This window comes from Anabrus simplex, chromosome 7 (assembly GCF_040414725.1).
Source record: "Anabrus simplex isolate iqAnaSimp1 chromosome 7, ASM4041472v1, whole genome shotgun sequence".
In the NCBI taxonomy this organism is placed as follows: Eukaryota; Metazoa; Arthropoda; class Insecta; order Orthoptera; family Tettigoniidae; genus Anabrus; species Anabrus simplex.
The window spans coordinates 242,794,805-242,808,814 of record NC_090271.1 but is presented as its reverse complement, the minus strand read 5'-3'; the positions used below and the strand labels follow the sequence as shown (position 1 = coordinate 242,808,814).

Sequence of the window (14,010 nt, the reverse complement as noted above, 5' to 3'; positions counted from 1 at the left end):
TTCCGGAATTTGTTTGATATAAATCGTGGTCGTATTATTTGTGAGGTTATGTCATGAAACATCTGTTGTATGTATATTAATATAAGCTTATTTAATGTAAGAACGCGTAATTAATAGTATATAATTTATTATTACATGCATATATGATGTATAAATTCAATGCAATGTTGTGGAATACACTGTAATAGTCCAGAACAACGCACGTTGTCATTAAAGGTTAATCGAACTTTCGATCAATTTGTAAATAGTGTATTGGAGACTCTCGAAATTACGAAAAACATGTTGTGTAATATTATTCTAGAAGCCTGACCAAGCAATGTATATAAAGAGGCAGTCTTGAGGTTTGAGTGGAGTTGTTAACGAGAGTTGCTGGTGAAAGTCGTTAACTCGTGTTGTGATTCTGTTGACATGCTAGTGGAGCAGTCTTCTTCTTACACTTCGTAGTAGTGTTTTGTTGAAGATGGCAGTTTATTAGTGTGTGTGTGTAGAATATGTAGGAGAGAGTCGGTTAAAACAGGGTACTTAGTAAACAAAGTGACATATCTAATGAACTATGTGTACCAATCTGTTGAGTTTTTAATGACTAATTGTCCAATCTGTCTACTTATAATTGGGCATGAAAAACATACATTTAAAAAATGCCTCATCACAGAAAAGAATTTTTGCACTTGTGTCATCTGCCCCGTTTTATCAGACTAGTTATCACTACACTTATAACACTTCACCCAGCCTTCTTCAGACTTAGAATTGGAGAAAAGTTCATTACAATAAATGCAAGCTGTATTATTATCTTCTCCTTCTTCTTCTGACGATGTGTTATGCTCCCGTACATTTCCAACTTTCTTTGCTTTCTTCTGTCCAACATTTCTGACTTCAGTAGGCCTAGAACTGTTAGAATATGGCCACATTTGAAGTTTCCTTTTGGGAGCCTTCCCCTTTTTCATAGAAGACTTTAATTCTTCCTTATAAGGTGAACTTGTAAGAACAGCAGTCTTTCCTCTTCTTCTATCAGATTTTTGTTCCTTTCTTTCAGCTATCGGCACTGCTTTTATGTATTTCGGAGAGACGTGGAAAGCTGAAGTTGAAGGCTTAGGCCTATCCGACTGGGAGGACCCTGGTGTGGTTGGAAAATATGTTTCTCTGTTTAATGACTCTGAAGTAGGTTCCGAAGGCGGGACATCACATTTCTCCAACGGTGGGTCAGTGTCTGTTGTTTCAGCAGGCTAATATATCCAATCAGGGAAAATATCTGCCTCCAGTGGGAAGATTCCAGTTTGACGGAATGCATTTACAGCAGTCTCAATAGAAGCAACTTTCATGAAATCTGTCCCGTACAGCCCTGCAACTTTATTGGTGGTTATCACTCGTCCAGGATGACACTAAAATCACTTTCGAAACTCTTGAGAGTAATAATTACTCAGTGGGGCTATGAATGCAACATCCAGGGGCTGCATTCGGTGGGTGCCAGTGTGGGGAAGCATAAGAGATGAACATGGTTTTCTCTACCCATATCAATACGTTCAATACTCTTTGTGTGTGTTGAGTGACCATCTAAGAGCAGAAGAACGGGTTTCTCTGCAGTTGGTTTAGAAAATTCAACAAATCGTTGAAACCACTTCAGGAAAATGTCTTTCTGCATCCATCCGCTAGGGTGATACTCCTCAGTAGATCCTGGCGGAGCAATATCCAGCAGCTCAGGCTTGGCTCTTTGTCTAGGGAACACAAACATTGTGGGCATATAAATTCCAGAAGCGGTCATAGAAGCTACAGCAGTCACTAAGATGCCTCTCTCCGCAGAAACCAAACCGCCAACTTGACGTTTTTCTCTCAAGGCAAGCAACTTTGATTGCTTATTAGGGACTGTTGTTATTCCTGTCTCATCCACGTTATAGACTCTATCGGCTGTGAAGTTGTACCTATTATAAAGTTCTAACAGCAAACCAAAGAACTGCTTCACCACTGCACGATTAAAGCCCATTGCTCTGGCAAGAGATGTTGGCTCGGCAGAACGCAGGCTTATTTCCGGATTTCTCTTCAAAAACGAATGAAACCAGCATTTTCCTGCCATCTTCTTTGTCTTGCTGAAGTTATGCGGCAAGTTATTTTTCTCTGCCAGTTCGAAAGCAAGACTCCGCACCTCATTGATGGTCAATCCAAACATTCTGCTTTCCATTAACAGGATATATTCAGCCAGTTCATTTTCCTGCTCCTGATTAAATACGGGTTTGTAGCAGCCTAGACCTAAAACAACAACAACAACAACAATAATAATACTTGCAACAGTTTAATTAATTTGTTTTAAAATACCTTTCTTTGTAGCATCCTCTAAACACATTCCACTCCGGGTCTTTTTTACACGTGCTTCCAGAATACTCTGAGACACCCCGAAGGACTTTGATGCTTTCAAATAGCCCATTTTTTGGGCCAAAACTGCCGCCACAGCTTCTTTCATACTCTTTTGACTCCATGACTGTCTGTCAGTTTTCCTTTTATAAGGCGCCATAATTTAAGCATAATTTAAGTTAGATCCTGTGAATAATAATAATAATAATAATAATAATAATAATAATAATAATAATAATAATAATAATAATAATAACTAGGGGAATTTTGTAATTTAATTGGGATAATGAGGGTAAATATAGGTAACATAACAAAAAAGGAAATGAGGGGCATAATATGGTGGTTAATGGGGTTATTCAAAAATAAAGCATACAGACAAAATAGAGATGAAAATAAATGTTTAATATGTTCTGAAGAAATGGGATGGGCACACCTTATAAAAGATTGTTTAGAGACAAGGGAAGTAATGAGGGAGATGTGAGAAAAAATGGTAAAGATTTCAGCTGTATACGATTGTAAAGTTATTGAACAGAGATTGAATGCATCCGGGAAGAAATGAAAAATTTTTCATCATTATTAGGGGAATGTGGAGTAGGAAATTGGTGGAAGGAAAATAAGTTACACATGCTTGTTACTAACAGAATTGTACCTAAGGCAACTAGAAAACATAACTCCTTTGAAGAGTAGAGCAGTTAGGTACGTTGATTATAGATATAGCATATAATTAGTTTATCGTCGTAGTTCTGTTAGTCTGCACGTTTTTTGTTTTTCTTTCGACAGTCAATATTAACATTCATTTCAGGTGTCGGACATATGGAGGGACTGAGGATAACTACTGTGATGACCTCTTTGGGGCGCGTCATGTTTCCTCGATAGCATATCCGAGAAGTTTAATTTCCTACGATAATATTTCTAACACACTTTTCAGGCCATTCTTTCTCTTAAATTTTGATTCATATTTTCAGGACAAGTTATTCTTTATTTATGATTTTAGTGCATGTTTTTTCAATTATACCATATTCAGTTTTGTAAACTGCATGTATCGAAAATTAAGATTAAAATAATCAATACCCTCTCTCGGCTCTATGGTTTCAGAAATTATGGAAGATGGGTATTGTCTTAAATCTCCCGTTAACACTATGGTTGTGAGCTTTTCACTAACCCATCAGTGTAAATATTTTAGCCTTCTTTATTTGATGGAATATTACAGAATACTGCAGTTAAGAACAGTGATTTTGAATTTTATTTAGCGAATATCATAGAGATAGACAAAATTAACCATACATAGATTTTATGATCATCTATTGATACCAAAATTTTACAATTGAAGCTCTTCACATCAACTGAACATGCGTCATTTTGTCGATTCACCGCACGTTTCTTCTTTCTTGTTAGATAGTGGGTAGAACTTCTCCTAAGTCCATCTCACCAAATACGATGAGGGTGTCTTGCCTCCTTGACCTAACGCAGGAAACTTTCGTAGAGGTGATGGCCCCTCCCCGCCATCACCCGTGGCGACCATCCAGTAAGTCGATGCGCTTTGTCGCCCCCGGAATCTTTTCGGACGCGCACCTCATCCCGCGTATTTGTTAATATCCCCGAAGTTTCAGTCGTATCCGACACTCGGGACTGAATCCCCAAACAGAGAAAACTCCTGTTCTGAGGAGCAGTAACCTCGTGTCGAGTTCGACTGTCACCCCGACGATGTAACAAGTACAGCGAGGGAGTACCAGCTGCGATCGCAGCAGACTTCCTCGTAGTGATGGCCCCTCCCCGCCATCACCCGTGGCAACCATCCAGAGAGTCAGCACGCTTGATTGCCCCCAAAATCCTTACGGACGCATGCTGGGTGAACGAGGAATAGCGAAAACAATTATTACCCTTAATATATTAACTGAAGAGCCTCCGTGGCTCAGACGGCAGCGCGTCGGCCTCTCACCGCTGGATACCGTGGTTCAAATCCCGGTCGCTCCATGTGAGATTTGTGCTGGACAAAGCGGAGGCGGGACAGGTTTTTCTCCGGGTACTCCGGTTTTCCCTGTCATCTTTCATTCCAGCAACACTCTCCATACTCATTTCATAGCATTTATCAGTCATTAATAAATCACTTTGGGAGTGGCGACCCCATCGTACTAATAGCCTATATCTGCTTCATTCATTCCATCCCTGACCCGGTCAATGACTGGAAAACAGGTTGTAGATTTTCATTTTCATATTAACTGAATGCAGACTGCATAGTAAGCGACTTGTTCAACAATGATATGTTCCTGTCGTGTCTTGTTGTTGACTGTGCACCGAATGTGTTGCGACTATGGAGTAGAATGAAGGCTTATCCCAATCCCGTCATTTCCTACCTGATCTTAAAATCATGATTAAGATTAAAATTAAGAATTAAGGTCGTAAGAAAAGGCTGAGTTTCTCTCGTATATTATATTGTTTCCTACCGGAGGATTGATGAATTGGGCTGTGAAACTCCTGCCCTCGCACTGTGTTCTGGACACATATTCCATTAAGGATATCAAATACTGTAGTAGTGTTTCTACCTCACTCCTGGAGGTCGTGCATCACGCTCAATGATCAGTGATTACAATGTATGGCATGTATTACAAGCTGCCATTTTCTCATACATTAATACATTTTAGTGGCAATTATAAATTTATACGTTTCCTTAGAAACATATCCGACACATGCCAAGCTTCCACCAAAAACTGAACCGTAATATTATTTCCAGATATTTAGAGCACTTTCTTCGTGATATATTGGCCGTATCGGGGCTTTCATCGACCCGCGAGTCCACATGCATGTCCCATAAAATCTGAATACATACTTCATTTCATAGCAAGTTATTTTTCTCTGCCAGTTCGAAAGCAAGACTTGATGTGTAAATAATAATCGTATGGCCTCAGCTACCGTGTGCAGACATTTCAATTTGACGCCATCTGGCTGTCTGCTCGTCAATTTCGACGTTCCATTTTACTCTAGGCCTACTAGATGGCAGACAGAGTAAACCGAAATTCTCTTTGGCGTCTATGGCTGAGATTTTATGAATTTTCTCGAGTAAACACCAAATGTGTCCGCCTCTGTGGTGTAGTGGTTAGTGTGATTAGCTGCCACCCCCGGAGGCCCGGGTTACATTCCCGGCTATGCCACGAAATTTGAGCAGTGGTACGAGGGCTGGAACGGGGTCCACTCAGCCTCGGGAGGTCAACTGAGTAGAGGTGGGTTCGATTCCCACCTCAGCCATCCTGGAAGTGGTTTTCCGTGGTTTCCCACTTCTCCTCCAGGCAAATGCCGGGATGGTACCTAACTTAAGGGCCACGGCCGCTTCCTTCCCACTTCCCCTTCCAATCTCCCCATCCTCCACAAGGCCCCTGTTCAGCATAGCAGGTGAGCCTGCCTGGGCAAGGTACTGGTCCTCCTCCCCAGTTTTATCCCCCGACCCAGAGTCTAAAGCTCCGGGACACTGCCCTTGAGGCGGTATAGGTGGGATCCCTCGCTCAGTCCGAGGAAAAAACCAACCCTGGAGGGTAACCAGATTAAGAATAAGAAGAAGAAGAAGTTACTGAAAAATGAAACAAATTTTTTAAGTACGAACAACTAACTTGTAAGTGGTGTACGGTTCAGCAGCTTAGCCGTTAAACCACGGAAGCAGCCAAATAAAACCTAACCTTACAATAGTAAAGCCGGCCCCGTGGTGTAGGCCTAGCGTGCCTGCCTCTCACCCGGAGGCCCCGGGTTCGATTCCCGACCAGGTCAGGGATTTTACCTGGACCTGAGGGCTCGTTCGAGGTCCACTCAGCCTACGTGATTAGAGTTGATGAGCTATCTGACGGTGAGATAGCGGTCTAGAAAGCCAAGAATAACGGCCGAGAGGATTCGTCGTGCTGACCACACGACACCCCGTAATCTGCAGGCCTTCGGGCTGAGCAGCGGTCGCTTGGTAGGCCAAGGCCCTTCAAGGGCTGTAGTGCCTTGAGGTTTGGTTTTGGCTTACAATAGGAAATAATCCGGTTTTTTACGGTATATGATTTGACAATATCTTCTACTTAATCTGTTTCCCCTCCAGGGTTGGTTTTTCCCTCGGACTCAGTGAGGATCCCACCTCTACCGCCCAAGGGCAGTGTCCTGGAGTTTCAGACTATGGGTCGAGGGATACAACTGGGGAGGATGACCAGTACCTCGCCCAGGCGGCCGCTTAACAGGGGCCTTGCGGGGGATGGGAAGATTGGTAAGGATAGACATGGAAGGAAGCTGCCGTGGCCTGAAGTTAGGTACCATCCCGGCATTTGCCTGGAGGAGACATGGGAAATCACGGAAAACCACTTCCAGGATGGCTGAGGTGGGAATCGAACTCCACCTGTACTCAGATGACCTCCCGAGGCTGAGTAGACCCCATTCCAGCCCTCGTACCACTTCTCAAATTTCGTGGCATAGCCGGGAATGTTACCCGGGCCTCCGGGGGTGGCAGCTAATCACACTAACCACTACACCACAGAGGAGGAAATTTGACAACATATTGCATATGATTTACCTGCTGTAATTAGGTTTCGCATTTGGTTTGAGGGGGGCCGAATGTTTATTTTGGCAGTGGGCCTGTATCACATTCGTTACGCACCTGGGCAAGACCTAGTATTTACAATGCACTATGTCTTCTGGTATGGGCTAGAACAAATTTATTAATTTCATTGAATTGTTTCAGTTTTATCCCTGGCTTTGACAATATGAAAGTGACCGAAGTATGAGTTATGCTAATAATCCCATTCCTTATGCAGCCAGTCCCTGTTATGAATGGTGTGAAAATGATGCTCATAGTGGCTTCCTGTCGGAATTTCTGTGGACGTGGCGAGCCTGGGTGACGACGTTCATTCGATTGCCACTTTAATTCAGGCTCGTTGGCTCGTGCCCACGTCTCATCAATGGCGACAACACGCTGCAGAAATGCGTCTCCTTCGTTGCGGTACCTATCCAGGTTGATGCCAGCCAATGCATACCGATGCCATTTCTGTACGTCGGTGAGTTTAAGTGAATCCCAACGGGGCACAGTTTTCCTTATGTTAAGACATTTTGTCAGTATGTGCCACACCGTATGAATGGATGAAAACCATAACAGTATAAGTAGCATTTTGGTCATTCACAGAAAAAGGCATTTAAACATCTTAACACTCATATAAAAGCATGCTATTTGTAGTTATACCACCCATCACTAGAGCGCAGAATATTACCGCTATCACTTGTATCTCTTTGCTGGTGAAAGGATACATCCTCCTCCCGGAGTTACATCCTGCACTTAACTCATTTTCTTAAAAATTTATCACATGAACTGTGATGACAGACACATTCAACTAATTTAGATTCTCAATATGAATATGAAGTTCATCAATGGTGGACATTGCTGATATGGAACTATTATTCAGCTGTCAACGAGGATAAATACGTGACGGCATGGTCCCTCGACGAATGAAATAAGACTTCCTAATACACTAAGCAGAAGAGCACAAAATAAATCATCAATTATCTGCATTTAGGGCTGTCACCCAGCTGGCACATTCTCTATCAATTGTTTACCTAGACTTTTCTAAAATGTATTCAACGAACTTGGAAATTCATCAAACATTTCTCTTTATAAATTATTCCACTCCCTTACTCTTCTTCCACAATTTGTCCTTTTGAATTCCAACTTTATCTCCATCTCCATATTTCCTATTTTTAAAGCTCCACCCAAGCTGATTCGTTTACTACTGTCATCCAATGCCATCTCTCCACTGACAGTGTGAAAGATATCACTTATTCCCATAGGGAATCTGAAATATTTATCCCAAATGTCCAATAGTGGACCAACTATATTGGTATTATAGATATCACTTAATTGAACATCTCATCTCCTAACTCCCTTCCCAGCCCGAAGTTTGCAACACTTTCATAACACTAGTCCTTTTCTTGAAAATCACCGAGAACAAATTGTGCTGATTTCCTTTGGATATTCTCCAGTTTTCGTGTCAAGTAGTCCTGGTGTGAGTCCTCATACACTGGAAACATACTGGTACGCTAATTGGGGGTTTTACTAGAGACTTACATGCCGATTAGCACAGTGGCTTAGCTGCCGGCTTCCCACTTGGAAGGCTCAAGTTCGAATCCCAGTCGATTCTGGGTCAAGATTGTCATCTCAAGAATCACGTGACTCCAGGAAGGGCATCCGGTCTTAAAACCCCAGCCAAAACCAAAAATAAGCCTAGGTGGCTCCAGCAACCTCAGAAATAACTGAGATAAGCTGAAGAAAGTTTTTTACTAGAGACTTACACGCCCTTTCCTTTAAATCCTTACTGCAACTCCTCATACCCTCATAACCATGTGAAGACTTCTGTAGGCTTTTTTAACAACCTCGTTAATATGATTACCCCAACGATGATCATTCCTTATATTAACACCCAGGTCCTTACAGTGTTTCTCATGAGGTACTATTACCCCATCAACAAAGTAATTAAACCTGAGAGGACTTTTTCTCTCGGTGAAACTTACAACCTGATTTTTCATCCTGTTTACTATCATACTACTGACCGCTGTCCAAGTCACAACATTGTCTAGGTCCTCTGCAGTCTCTCACAGTCCTGCTTTATAATGCAGTGTTGCTAAATCTGGATGTGGCTTGGTCAGGCTTGAGAGCCATGCCGATAAATGAGCATCAAACACTGACACACTATGAATTTCAGTCAATTCCACCGTAGCGTGCTTGCTATGGGCCGAGCCTATCAGTAGGGAGTCCTTGTTCAAGTGCCTCCCCTGGAGAAGTTTATTTCTTCTATTGGCGTTCTCAAACCTGTCATAAGCCACATGTAGATTTAGCAATACGGCCTTGCAAAGCTCGTGAAGCAATCTGATTGGCTAACTTCAGCAACTGATGAAATGACAGTGGAAGGAGATATCGACATACCTTTTTCAAATTACTTATCAGTATGACCAACACTTTAAAGATCATATAGCCAGTTCATGTTGTTTCCGACTACCCTGTATATAGGTATAAGAAAACATGAAGTTCCAATAATACTGACCAGTAGGGCCCTGCTCTTAATCATTACAGGATCAGATAATACTTCACCTTCTCTAATTCTCTAAGCTCTATTTTCTACAAATTTAGCCACCCATTCAATCACTCTTTTATCTAGTCCAATAGCCTTGTTTTTGTCAGTAATCTCCCATGATCTAGCCCAGGGATGGCGAACCTATGCCACACGTGTCAGTAGGTGACACGCCACATGAACATATTAACTTTTTTTATATACGTCTTGTACTATTTATATCTCATGGATCGTATAGTCATAATGTTCCACGTGTAAGAAACAAATATCGAAAATCTATATTCTAGTTCCATTCGGAAGCGCAACATTACAACACTGATAGGTACGGAAGTCTAGTGTCAGATGCGGCCGGCGAGCCCTTCGCTCACCCACGTCAGTCAGTGCAGTATGACTTGTGTGTGGTAGCCAGTACCGCATAAATATTCTCAGTGTGTAACCGTTATTGAATATCATTTTCTGGTGGTTCTGTATATGGACCTCACAAACATGTTTTCGGTGCCGAAAATACAGAAACTTAACAAGGTACTGGCTAGGTTTTTCAAGAACAGTGGACAAGGGAATTCAGAAAGATAGAAAGAAACTATAAAGCTGTGTGTTCCTTGTATTCGTAAACAGTTGTATCCCGCACATAAATGTTTGTTTCACGCAAAATGAAGAAAGAAGAGAGTTCGTTTTACAAAAAATCGATCGATATACAAAACAAACTAGTTCTTGTGCATCATCTTTCAGGCCAAGGAATAGGGTCTAACACCATTTTCTGACATGAGTTCTTGGACGAGGCTTTCTTATTGAAGTCAGACACATTATTTCAAGACTTTCCTGACAAATAGTTAACAGAATGAAAGAAATGCTAGCCAGTATATACTGTCAAGGATTGATTAATAAGAATGAGTAAAGATGTTTCGGAGCAATTGAAAGCCGATTTGGATAACACCGAGATGTATTCAGTATGTCTTGATGTTAGCTGTATTTGTCCGATTTCCTTGTGGAAATATGATGAGGGAGGGATGAGTTAAATTACTGAGCTTACAATCTACGACAACAGGGCAAGATATAATGAACGAAGTGAAGCAAGAACTTGTTTTAAAATGGGGTTTGACTTACTGAAAATTGTCTGTGGCAACTGATGCTGCCCAAGTATGGTGAATATTCATAATGGGTTTGTGAAATGTCTTAAAGAAGATGTTAAACACCCTATTTTACATTCTATTTTATATTGCACCAGGAAGCCCTATGTACGAAAGAAGGTATGAAGTCATTTGAAAGTGTACCCTCAGTGGTAACTAAAACTGTGCACTTCATATTTGCACGTGCTCTAATTAATCGCCAGTTCTCGAAGATGTTACACGAAGTGGAATCTCAGTATGGCGGACTAATGTACGATAATGCTGGCTGGCTGAGTGAGTCATTGGCAAGTACTTCAAAGGTTTGTTGAGCTCTTGGACGAAATTCGCTTCTTCATGACAGAAAAGCAGGAAGAATTCCCAAAACTCACGGAGCCTATAATTTGACTGTGCAATTTCGTCTTTCTCCGTGATTTTACAGCAGTATACAACGATGTGAATAAGGAACTGCAAGGAAAGGGATATACTTCAGATAGACTGTTTGAGATTGTAAAAATATTTCAGGTTAATTAACTTTCGAAGACGAAAAGTACTGTATTTATAAGAAGTATGTGGACGTCTTACAAGATTCAAAACAAACAGTTTTCAAGAAATATTCACAATTTCTAGATTTTGAAGAAAACATTGCACTTTATTTCAAAACCTCATATTGCACAAATGGGCGATATTAAGGTCAATTTTCTTGACTGGTTAAATTTTAACCATTTAGAAATGGAGTTGACAGAATTTCAAGAAAGCAGTAAATGGGTGAACAATTTGGTACAACTTGGCGAAGCATTGATAAAAATAGTGTATGCTGTTAATGATGAATACTCTCTCCAGAAGCTAGAGAACTTGATTCTTGAACGGCAGAGCAGCCTCTCGTAAACATTTTTGGCCATGAAGAAACTTGCCATAGGTAGTACTAAATAATTATTTTGTTTGTGTCATAATATGCCTGCGAGCACTTCTATAATGAACGTTGCGAATTTAACAGTTGGAAACAGCATTAATTCAGAGCTAAGTACATCTTGTGTTATTGAAGACAAGTTATGAACCTAACATAAGATTACATACCATAATATTTAACGACAAGTTTCGCACTAAATGTGAGTATGATATTTCACTTAAAGTCCATTGACAATATTGATATTTTTGATTTTTATATCTAATATTATTTATTGACGAAGTGCGTTATAATGGGCGCTTATATATGTTTACAAGTAATGTTAGACATTTCTAAAACATACATGTTTAGAAAATGTGTATTTTGCAGTAGCCTATTTGCAAAATACGACCACAGAACATGCATTCAAATGTATTTGCAAGGGATATATATATAACAAATAAATAAATAAATAAATAAATAAAATATTATGAAATATAATTGAGAATTTATTAAAGGAAGTCCGGAGGAGGGAGGGGGTAGCCATTCCTTAAAGGAAAATAACAAGTGGCACAGTAGGCAGTTGAGAATAATACACCAGACTTAAAATGGCACACTGGTTGGAAAAGGTTCGCCATCCCTGACTGTTCTAGCCTATCAAAAGCCTAGGAATGATCAACAGCGATATAATCCATTTGACCTTAATCTAAAACTTCTACTATACAGTAGGTTTCTTGCTGAAATCGTAAAACTGATCAACCAGACTGCTGCTTTTGTCTCTGTCTCACCTTTGCTGGATATTTTAAATATTTCTGTGACTTTAAACTTCACTAATTGCTTATTTATTATTATTTTCATATTTTACACCCACATTGGAGCATTTAAATCAAACCTACATCTAATTCAAAGAAGTGACTGGGAATTTAGAGTTCATCATCTTCCTCCTCTCCCAAAACATCTTAATTCTTTCCAACCTGGCTGCCCTTTCTTCATGAGATATGACATATTGTTTTCATTGCAAAGTTTTTAGTTTAAGTCTTATATGTTTGATTTCAGAATTTTTTTTTTTAAATTTGTAGATCTAACTTCACAATAATATTTAATTTTTTGAGTTCTTAACAAATGATTCCTTTTTTAGTCAATATTCACTGCATTATGTATTCCTTGTCTTTGGACAGCCTCTAGGTGGAGGAGAAATTTTTAATAAATAATAAAGTGTACCTTAATGCACAACATGCTCAGGAAGTTGGAATTGCCTAAAGTAACAGGTGCTTTGGGAAAGCGGATTTTCAATCCAAACACCCCAAAAGTATGCCACTCAGACTTCTAGGGATGACAAAAGAGACAACAAATATTTTTTATTAAATAACTGTACTGTACTGTACATTTTGAGGTGGATGAGAAGAAAACTGCTACATGTAAATTTAATTGTATGGTAATTTTTTACAAAAAATTGGTCAAAAGTACATTCTCCTGCTTCAACACACATTCTGTAATGATATACCATTGCCTGTCATATACGTTCAAAGACCCTTACACATGAGCGACAAGCTCTTCCTTGGTTTCAATTGGAATCTCACACTTTCTCACTCTGCTCCACTCTAAAAGAATGAAAACATACTGCATTTTGTCACAACACAGACAATGCATTCTGACGCCATGGCATGTTTAATAGAATATTTAACATTCGTGGTTTTGAAGAATCTTCTCCTACCACCTTTTCTATATCTGTGGGGTCGCGGGTGCGAACTGTGTCGCACATGTGGATTTGGCCCTGTTTTACTGCCGGATGCCCTTCCTGATGACAACCCTATACGGAAGGATGTAATTACTATTCTGTACATGTTTCTGTAGTGGTTGGTGGTGTAGTGTGTTGTCTGAATGTTAAGAGGAAAGTGTTGGGACAATCACAAACACCCAGTCCCAAGGTCAGAAGAATTCATCAGACGTTATTAAAATCTCCATCCTGGCCGGAAACTGAACACAGGACCCTCTGAACTGAAGGCCTCAGTGCTGACAATTCAGCCGATGAGTCAGACGTTTTGAAGAATGAGAGTCATAATTAATTTATCCCCTGATACAAGTTAGGTTATGAGTGTAAATTAAGACAATTTTTCATGTATTGCAGGTTCAATCTATCATCAACTATCTGCATTTAGGGAATGAATAATTAGACTGTGCTTTAATATTGATAGGGCAGATCCAGTAAATAACCCCTTGTGTTTATTTGATATCGTAAATCAGTCATACCATACTGATACTGCCTTAGTGCTTCATAGATCGATTGTAAATTATTTACATGTTGGTAATAGAACCAGCTTTTGGGTGGTTAGGCCATGTGCATTTGCAGAGTTTCGCCCAGACATGCCATTTGAGCTCATCAGCTGGATTGGCATGCCTCGAGGACTCTGCTTAGCAGTGGAAGACCAACTGCGTGGTCCCGCCGTGTTAACAAATAGGGATTGCTAACCTGCCAAAGGAGAAGTGAATGGAGATACAATTGTATCTATTTTTGTAAACGGGGAATTCACTTCTCCTTTAGCAGGTTAACAATCCCTTTTTGCTAACACGGCAGGACCACGCAGTTGGTCTGCCACTGCTAAGC

General features: G+C 40.3%; 1 protein-coding gene across 1 annotated transcript in view; it reads left to right on the top strand.

Annotated features, from left to right (window-relative positions):
* The window catches only part of LOC136877796 (solute carrier organic anion transporter family member 74D), a 134,653-nt gene that overhangs the window by 37,782 nt on the left and 82,861 nt on the right, over positions 1–14,010 (top strand). The gene's annotated exons all lie outside the window — the stretch shown is intronic.